This window comes from Aulonocara stuartgranti, assembly GCF_965226115.1.
Source record: "Aulonocara stuartgranti genome assembly, chromosome: 17".
NCBI lineage: Eukaryota > Metazoa > Chordata > Actinopteri > Cichliformes > Cichlidae > Aulonocara > Aulonocara stuartgranti.
This window is the reverse complement of record NC_138953.1, coordinates 18084416-18093121: the sequence shown is the minus strand read 5'-3', so window position 1 is coordinate 18093121 and position 8706 is coordinate 18084416. Positions and strand designations below refer to the sequence as shown.

At 49.0% G+C, this 8706-nt stretch overlaps 1 long non-coding RNA gene across 6 annotated transcripts; it reads right to left on the bottom strand.

Moving 5' to 3' along the window:
- Nucleotides 1-266: 266 nt before the first annotated feature.
- LOC309691789 lies at nucleotides 267-8185 on the bottom strand. Of its 6 annotated transcripts, none has more exons than XR_014272115.1 (5): nucleotides 5262-6807; nucleotides 2953-3065; nucleotides 2635-2703; nucleotides 563-2347; nucleotides 267-480 (listed from the first exon to the last, which is right to left on the bottom strand). It is a non-coding gene; the product is annotated as an uncharacterized lncRNA (long non-coding RNA). The 6 variants fall into 6 exon arrangements; XR_014272116.1 differs by having other exon boundaries at nucleotides 267-687; nucleotides 763-2347; XR_014272117.1 differs by having other exon boundaries at nucleotides 267-1230; nucleotides 2230-2347.
- Nucleotides 8186-8706: the final 521 nt, after the last annotated feature.

Here is an 8706-nt window from a genome sequence, read left to right as displayed (position 1 = left end):
TGAAACGTTTCCAGCTGTTAGTATCATGGTTGCTAGGCAACCTGGGCAGCGCGACGGAGGCTAGACCGTCCCATTTCAGAAACCTCGCACTTCCGGCCTTAGCGGTCTTTGAGTACGCGGCCCTTGTGGACCGTTAAGGCTGCGTACTTTAAGGCTGCAGACCCTGAAGTGGGATACAGCCTGTGTGTATTTAAGTCACATCTGTTACGGCCGAGAGGGCCAGGCAGTGGGTGTGGACTCAAATGCAGACACAGAGGGAGGCAAAACGGGCGTGAGCACAAAGTTTATTTACAGAGCTGAGCGAAGTTACAAAACAGAAAACTAAGAATGCTATAACCTATGCATGCTATGAACTGTGAAAGCTATGAGCGGAAAACTGTGAGGCAAAACTGTGAACGAGAAACTCTGAGGGCTGGATTCCACAGAGGGATCCGGGGAATGGAGAAAGGGGGCAGCGGCTTGGAGGGAGGTGTGAAGTCACTATGATGAGAGGAGGAAAGTAGTCAGTGGTAGTCTCAATGAATCACAGCTGGAGGATTAGGCTATGGTGGTTTGGGCTTACGCGTTGCAGATTTGAAGTGTCAATCGAGGAGGGAGTGTCCAGGGGGTTCCGGGTGAGGAGTGTCCAAAGCAGATCCAGAATAGGCTTGGAGTGGGGAGCTGAGCAGGGAGGCAGGCAGATGGGTCCTATGGCGAAAAAGGAAAGAAAACGTAGGAGGAGAAAAAAACAGTAATCCAGAGTTCTGGCGGCCTAGCACTAACATGTGTTAGCAGAAGATCTGGCAGGGGTCTGTCGTGAACGCTGGTCTTATATGCAGGTGACTTGATTGGAAACAGGTGTGGAAGCTGATTGGAGTCTCCGTCTGAAGGTGGAGCCCAGCAGAGTGGAAACACCCCGTATTCACCCGGACCATGACAACATCTACTCGTTTGCTAGTTGCTGGTTGGTCTGTAAATCTCCTGTTTCATCCTTGTGTTCTCCCTGCGATTTACCTCCATGTGCCTCTGCTCACCCACCTTCATGTTTAGTAGTTTTGTTGTTCCCAGTTCAGATTATCTTTAGTTCTGTTTGCCATTTCCACCTTGTGTTTTATTTTTTACAATAAATCTCCTTCGTACCTCCACGAGTGCCTGCGCTTGGATCCTCCTTTATTTTCTCCACACAACTCATCCCATTCGCTGTAACAATCACAAAGTTTAACCAGGTGTTTATCTTAGCAGATCTGAGAGCTGTGAAGAAACCACAGCAGCCAATTAGACTGAGTAATTGTCTGAGAGCTGGATCACATTCAAAGTCACCAGCTGTGATACAAGAGGCCGACCTCGACCTGCAGCTGCCACTTAGTGCCACTGAGATCTGGTGTTGGCCAGAGGGGCCGATGGCGCGATATGGCAGCCTCGCTTCTGTCAGTCTGCCCCAGGGCAGCTGTGGCTACAACTGTAGTTTGCCTCCACCAGTGTGTGAATGTGAGAGTGAATGAATAGTGGCATTGTAAAGCGCTTTGGGTGCCTTGAAAAGCGCTATATAAATCCAATCCATTATTATTATTATTAGTGTAAATTGATGTCTGTACCGTCTTTCACTCAGTAACGATCTCTGTGATGAGGTGACTCGCACCTTCATCGGTTCCATTAGGCTTGATTTAAAGTGTAAGTTCATTGTGGATTCAAATCTGAGTTCTCATGCCTTAAAAGCGCTTTTAGTAACTTCAGAAAAGTGTGTGAGCTAACATCGTCTGAAAACATGAGGCACAAAAACTGTCCTGCTCTGCTCTGCATGTTCTGTATGTACCAGAGCATCAGTGGATGTGTTGAAACTCCAAATGTCAGATACATGCTGTGCAGTTCAGCACTGAAGCACATGGGGCATAAACAACTCATCCTTTGGATTTTAGTGTAAGATTCACATAGGAAACAGTACACAGGCTGTTACATCAGAATCTGTTCACACATTGGAGAAGAAAAAAGTACCTAATACACATTTAGACTTCCTGTCACACAAAGCTGAAAAAGCCTAAAAAATACAATTTTTTATCATATTTTGTTGTATTTCTATGACCGAGTTTGTACTAAGTACCATAACAAATAAAGAATCTAATAACTGCCAGCTCCTTAAATAAGGAGAGGTCATTTGATTGATGGAGGAACAAAAACAAACACAACAAAGAATCATTTCCGCAACGAAGTCGGTTTGTTGAGGTTTTAGGCTTAAAGGGGTGAATATTTTACCTCACTCAGGTTTCCTGTCGCTGGCGTTTTGTTAGAAGCCGGTGATGCGAGATAAATCCAGACCACTGTTTTATATGCAGTAGAGTTTCTGGTCTGTCTGTTTAAGTCAGCAGGCCTCCTAAAGAGATGTGACAAGCCTCTCAGATAAAAAGAAGACGATGTGACACACAGAGCTCTTTAGATAAAATCATGTCTGAGAGCAGCAGAAGATGGTCAGGTCTGTCCCACAAATACACTGCAGGAGCAACATGTCTGCTCACGCTGAGCGCCTCCATCACTCAACACATCTGACCGCTTTAATGTCACTCCAACGTTTAGCAGTGTTCCTACAACAACACTTTCATGAGGTTTTTTTTTTCAAATCTGATAAATTTGTAGGTGTACATATTCATTATTAATACTTACACATGGAGTTCGTCTTGTTCATAGACCAAGTACAGGAAACTGGACAAGTGAAGAAGAACAGTGTGATGCCTAAAAAAACAGGTATGGCAGATGAATAGTATTTCAGAGCCATGTTCTTAAGAAACAGGAATAAATCCAGCAAAGACCTGACAGATGTATGAAAATGACACAAGAACTGAACTGACGATCAGAGGCGCATCTCTGATGGAGAGATGGATTTACACTGTGGATGTCAGGAGGAGGTCCAACAGCTGCATTTCAGGCAGTCGTGTATGAGATCTGAGATAAAACTGGTGAATTATGAGACCAGAAAAGTACCATCAGAGTTTGATCCACCATGCAGTAACATCTGGAAACATCTGATTGGCAGCAGCTCCCTTTTTCAGCATGACAATGATCCCAAACAGACTGCCAATGGAGTAAAAACATACCTAGATAGAAACACATAGAGGGACACTATCAGTTATGGATCGGCCGCCCCAGAAACCTGACCTCAGCATTAATGAAGCAGTGTGGGATCATCCTGACGGAGACCACAAAAAAAGGCAGAAACATCCACAGAAGAGCTTTGAATGTCCTTCAAGAAGCCTGGAGAACTATTCCTGAAGATCCTTACAGAGATGACAGAGAGCCGTCATCTCTGCGTGTCATCTCTTCAACCTTTAGCTCAGAGAGGTCAGACTGAGCTAAAGAATGAAGGTGTTTGCGCCAAATGTTCATTTTCAAGCTTGTTGGAATAGTAAAATGTTTTGCCTTATATGCTGTATTTAAATACATGTTTGCACATGTTTCTAATTTTCCTCTAAAATTTAAAGAAGAGAGGAATGGCTCAAGACATTTGCATGGTGCAGCATGTTTTATATGTCCTATCAGGAAATACTTTTTGTTTGTCCCTCTGGTCTTTAGGGATATCAGCAAAGCTAATGGAAATGTTAGCCACATTAGCTGGACAACATGCTAATGCCAAAGATTCTCTAGTTGAGAGGACCAAAAATAAATGTAATCCACGATGTCTTCAGATCCTGAGAGTGCACGTGTTTCCTCTGCAGCCATCAGTGCTTCATTTGGTGCACTTTGCTGGCAGCTGAGATATTTTTGTGTTTGAGTTTCAGCAAAAGTGGCTGTTTGTTCCATGTTTGAGAGTGTGCCAAATGAGCTGCCAGGCTGGCATTATGTAAGACATGTAACATGGTGACATAGATAAGTAACAGAAAACTCTGCATGCCAACAAGGCGTTTCAGGGATTTCAAACACAGACAGAATATGTAGAACAGCAAATGAGAAGAAAAACCTCAAAAACCTAACTTTAAACTCTCCAAAGCTCATATTTAACAAGCCGTTCATGACTTTTACTTTATTATAATGTTAGCTGCACAGATAAATTAAAATATAAAAGTACAAATAAACCTTGCACAGTTTAGAGTACTCATCTGTGTTTCCATTGTGTCACATTATTCTAATCTTGGACTGTTGGGTCCACATGTGGCCATGTCTGCAGTTTTCTTTGGACAACTCAGCTGCAGGCCCACCTGATATGGGCCAGATATCAGGTGTGCAGGACCATGAAAACCAGAACCAGAGCCCAATTGGGCCCAAATGTGTCTGCTATGTGTGAGTCATACTAATGAAATCAAACTGCAAATGACAATTTTAGAAATCTTTCTCTAAATTTGATAAGAGCCGTCATTCCACTTCAGACTCTCAGGACCGAGACACCAAATACTGAACATTAACCATAACATCTGATAAGACGTTGAAGTGCAGAGAGTCACCGCTCTGCTGAGGGGCAGCTGCTCTGCCGAGGAGCAGCTGCTCTGCCTCCATCGCTGGCAATATTCGGTGATCAGTGTTTGGTGGCGTGACAGCGGGAGGCTTTTCAGCATCCGTCATCTGAGCTGCTGCATTGTTGTCCCCGCGGAGAGGAGCGGGAGGAATGCTCAGTTGGTGGTGTGGAGGAGGGAGGGTCAGAGAGAAGGGGGGTCTATACTTAGAGGACTGACTGCATGTTGCACCTGTCCTCCACTCATCATCATGCAGCTCACGCTTCGAAGGACGACGCTACACCCGCGAGCTGGTTTTGTCCACAAATTCTGAAATGAAGCAGAAACGATGCAAAGACACAACCCCAGCCCCTACACGCCAAAGAACTGTGATTTATGCCGCCACATGTTCTGCTGAGAGGAAACAGATTCAAGTTCGCATCAGTCAATAAAACCAAAACAGAAACACAGGCCAGGCGTGACACCACGGTAGCCCTTCATCTACTTCCAGAGCTTATTAGAAACAAAAAGAATAAATGATTAGACAGTTTGTATTTAACTCATGAGCTCTATATAAAAGTGAAGTTAGAACAGACGGGTCTTAAAAAGACTCTTCTTGTTCCTCAGTTTGTGTGGGGCTCTCTCAAATAATGTCAACCACCAGTTACTATGGAAAAATATGGATTCTTCGACCCGCTGACCAATGTTGCTGGGTGTCTGTCAGGGTTCCTGGGTCGTTGACCCAGTGATTTCAGTTTGTTCATGTTCAGTTTAGTTCGCCACATTAATGTCCTCACTTCCTGTTTTTTCCCCGTGTCAGCTTGTCTCCCGCGTCATTAGTCAGATTATGTTCAGCCCTGTACTCACCTGTTTCCAATCATTGTCATCATTCAACTTGTGTATTTAAGTTCCTCGGTTTCACCAGTTCTCTGTCGTGTCATTGATGATGTTGATGTTCATGTGATGTCCTTCCCGTGCGTTTCCTCAGTTCAGTCAGCCATTCAGTTTTCCAGCCAGTCAGTGTCCGTTTACCTTCTGTTCATCCACTCCTTATAATAAATCCTCACCAGTCTTCACCCACCTGCGAGTCCTGCATTTGGGTTCCTTCTTCCTCTCGTCCACGACACAACTCCTGACAGAATGACACGACCCGTGCCACAAAGACACGCTTGGAACCCAGCGGACTCGGACCTCTACGAGCGGCAGGAGGTAGCGCTCTCCATTTGGGCGGAGAAGCTCAGGGGGAAACAGCGGCTCTTCTCAGAGAGGGAGCACGTCTTTGAGGGGACTCGCCTGGCTCTGGGCGGGCCTCGGAGACGCCGCGGTCCTCCACCTACTGCCTCACCTGCAGCGGAGCATTCGCCGCGGAGAGTGGGCGTCACAGGCCAAGCTTCGGCCGCTCGCTCTCCCGCTGCTCTGCTCCTCGCTCGCCCGCCAGCCGTTTCACTTACCGGACCTTCAACCTCGCCATGGCACAGCGGCTCCGCCTACCACCTCGGCTCAATGGAGGCTCCCGTGCCAGAGGCTCGGCTGTGTACCCCGCCTGCTGCCTCTTCCCGGAGAAAGCGGCGCACACGCCGCCATAAAACGGACTACTTTCAGCCACTCCCGATGGTGAGCTCCAGTGACTGTTTTTTTGCACTCACCATCTGATTACTCACTTGAAACGCACTACAGACCCACTTCTGATTCATGGGGAGTCTCCCTCCTAGACGAGGACGTGGACTGGGAAGAGTTTTTCTGCTCTTCTCTAAAGACTGTAAATAGTGATGGCAGAAAAACCAGAACAACCTCCAATAAACCTGCCAGTAACACACACACCGCCACTATTTCCACACCCATTATTCAGCCATTTCCCACCAGCACGGGGGCCCAGCCTACGCCCACACCAGTGCCAGCCCCCAGGAGGAGGGCAGCTGCGACCCGGTCTACCTCCACACCTGCTTCTGTTTCTCAGGTGGGGGTGACTGGTGTCCAGCCACCTTCCGTGCCCGTCCCAGCGCCCAGGCTGAGGGCAACCAGAACCCAGCTTGACCCCCCTGGAGGCTTGGAAGAGCTAACCGGTCCACCTGCTACTTCACCTCTTCATCCACCTCCTGATCCAGCTTTTCATGCCCTCGCACTATCACTGGTTAGGCTAGCTGAGGTGTCCCCTGCTCAGGCCCCAGCTTTATTAGCCCAGGCTGCACTGTTGTCCCCTTCACTAGCTCACTCTTTAGCTCAGCCATTAGCCTCACCGGCCTCTGTTTATCCATTAGTCTCCTCAGTCCAGTCAGTTCCCTCACCTGCTGTTCAGCTTTCACTCCAGTCAGTTCACCCACCTGTAGCTCAGTCTCCGCCTGTCCTCCAGCCACCTGTAGCTCAGTCTCCGCCTGTCCTCCAGCCACCTGTAGCTCAGTCTCCGCCTGTCCTCCAGCCAGTCCAGTCTGCCGCCCAGTGCCCTGTAGTCCAGTCGCCTCCTGTTTCCCAGTCGCCTGTCCACCATCCCGTTCAGTTCCCGGACCTGCAGCCACAGCACCCAGAGCCAGCTGTGAGCTCTCCTGCTCCTCAGCCAGGGGCGTCCGCGCCCGCTGGCCCGGCCGCTCCTCAGCCAGGGGCGTCCGCGCCCGCTGGCCCTGCCTGTCTCCAGCCAGGGGCGTCTGCGCCCGCTGGCCCTGCCTGGTCCGGCTCCAGCCTCGGAGCCTTCGTCCTCGCCTGGCCCAGCCTTTTTGGCTTTTGTTTCGCCTGCTGCAGCTCCGGCCTGTGCTTCGCCTGGTCCGGCCCCGTCTGGTCCTGTGCCCGCCGGGCCGTGGCCAGCACGCCTGGCACTGGAGAACCGCCGTTGCCTTCCGCACGGTCGGCCCCCTGAACTGTCTCGTCTCGGCCGCGGACCACGTGGCCGCCCACCGGAACAGTCTCACCTCGACCGCCGCAGCCGCCCACCAGACCGGCTTAGTGGTCGCGGCTGCCTTCCACGTGGCCGCCCGCCTGGACTGTCTCTGTGTGGACTCCGTCCCTCCGTCCTGGGCCCCCTCCGCCCGCCCTGTTCTGGTTTTTTTTTTTTTTTTCTTTTGGCCGTCGGGTGCCGGCCTTTGGAGGGGGGGGGGGGTACTGTCAGGGTTCCTGGGTCGTTGACCCAGTGATTTCAGTTTGTTCATGTTCAGTTTAGTTCGCCACATTAATGTCCTCACTTCCTTTTTTTTTTTTTTTTTTTTTTTCCCCCCCCGTGTCAGCTTGTCTCCCGCGTCATTAGTCAGATTATGTTCAGCCCTGTACTCACCTGTTTCCAATCATTGTCATCATTCAACCTGTGTATTTAAGTTCCTCGGTTTCACCAGTTCTCTGTCGTGTCATTGATGATGTTGATGTTCATGTGATGTCCTTCCCGTGCGTTTCCTCAGTTCAGTCAGCCAGTCAGTGTCCGTTTACCTTCTGTTCATCCACTCATTATAATAAATCCTCACCAGTCTTCACCCACCTGCGAGTCCTGCGTTTGGGTTCCTTCTTCCTCTCGTCCACGACACAACTCCTGACAGTGTCACTTTGTGAAAATCAATCACAAAGAGACTGCTGCACCAAAAACCTCCAACTGGTCAAAAACTGGTCACAAGCTGATTGCTGCAGAAGACGCCAACTTGTCTGCAAACATTCGCTAACTACTGTGTGACTTTGGCCTTTTTTACTTGACCCTCTTTAGTTTCACATCACTTTGAGACCTGAAGCTGAAATAACTCTTGGATACTAACTGAACTCTGAACTTCAGCACCAACACCGACAGCCTCTGCTCCAAAGTCACGTAGCGTTCACTGAACAGGAAGTTCAGTTGTCTTCAACTCTCAGAGTCAAAATGAACTGCAGCCCTTGTTCATATGCTGAAGCAGAGGACAGTCAGGAGAAGCTTTGATGCAGACAGATGCTGGTTTGGTCCAAACATGGGATGTTTGCAGATAAATGCAGTCGTGCTTTCTACTCAGTGCACTGGTGCGATGAATGAATCATGCATATCTCTGGAATAATAACTGGCAGGCAGAGGCCCAGTGTGAAATCAAAATTAGAGGGTAATTGTGGTGCTAAAAGCTTCCCATTAGTGGCGTCATACATCTCCTGTTAGTTAACCCCCCGTCTGCCTGACAGCATGCCACTGTGAATTACTGCAGCACCCCTGGGTCAGTAAACGCCTGAAGGCTGCAGGTACTCATGTCTTTGCTTTGCCTCCCCACCTGCCTGACCACACACCTGCGCAGCTGCCTCTACGGGAGATGAATCCAAATGATTTGGCTTCATTCTTCAGTCCTGGAGGTGCATGCTGGATCCTTACCCTCAGCCCACACCA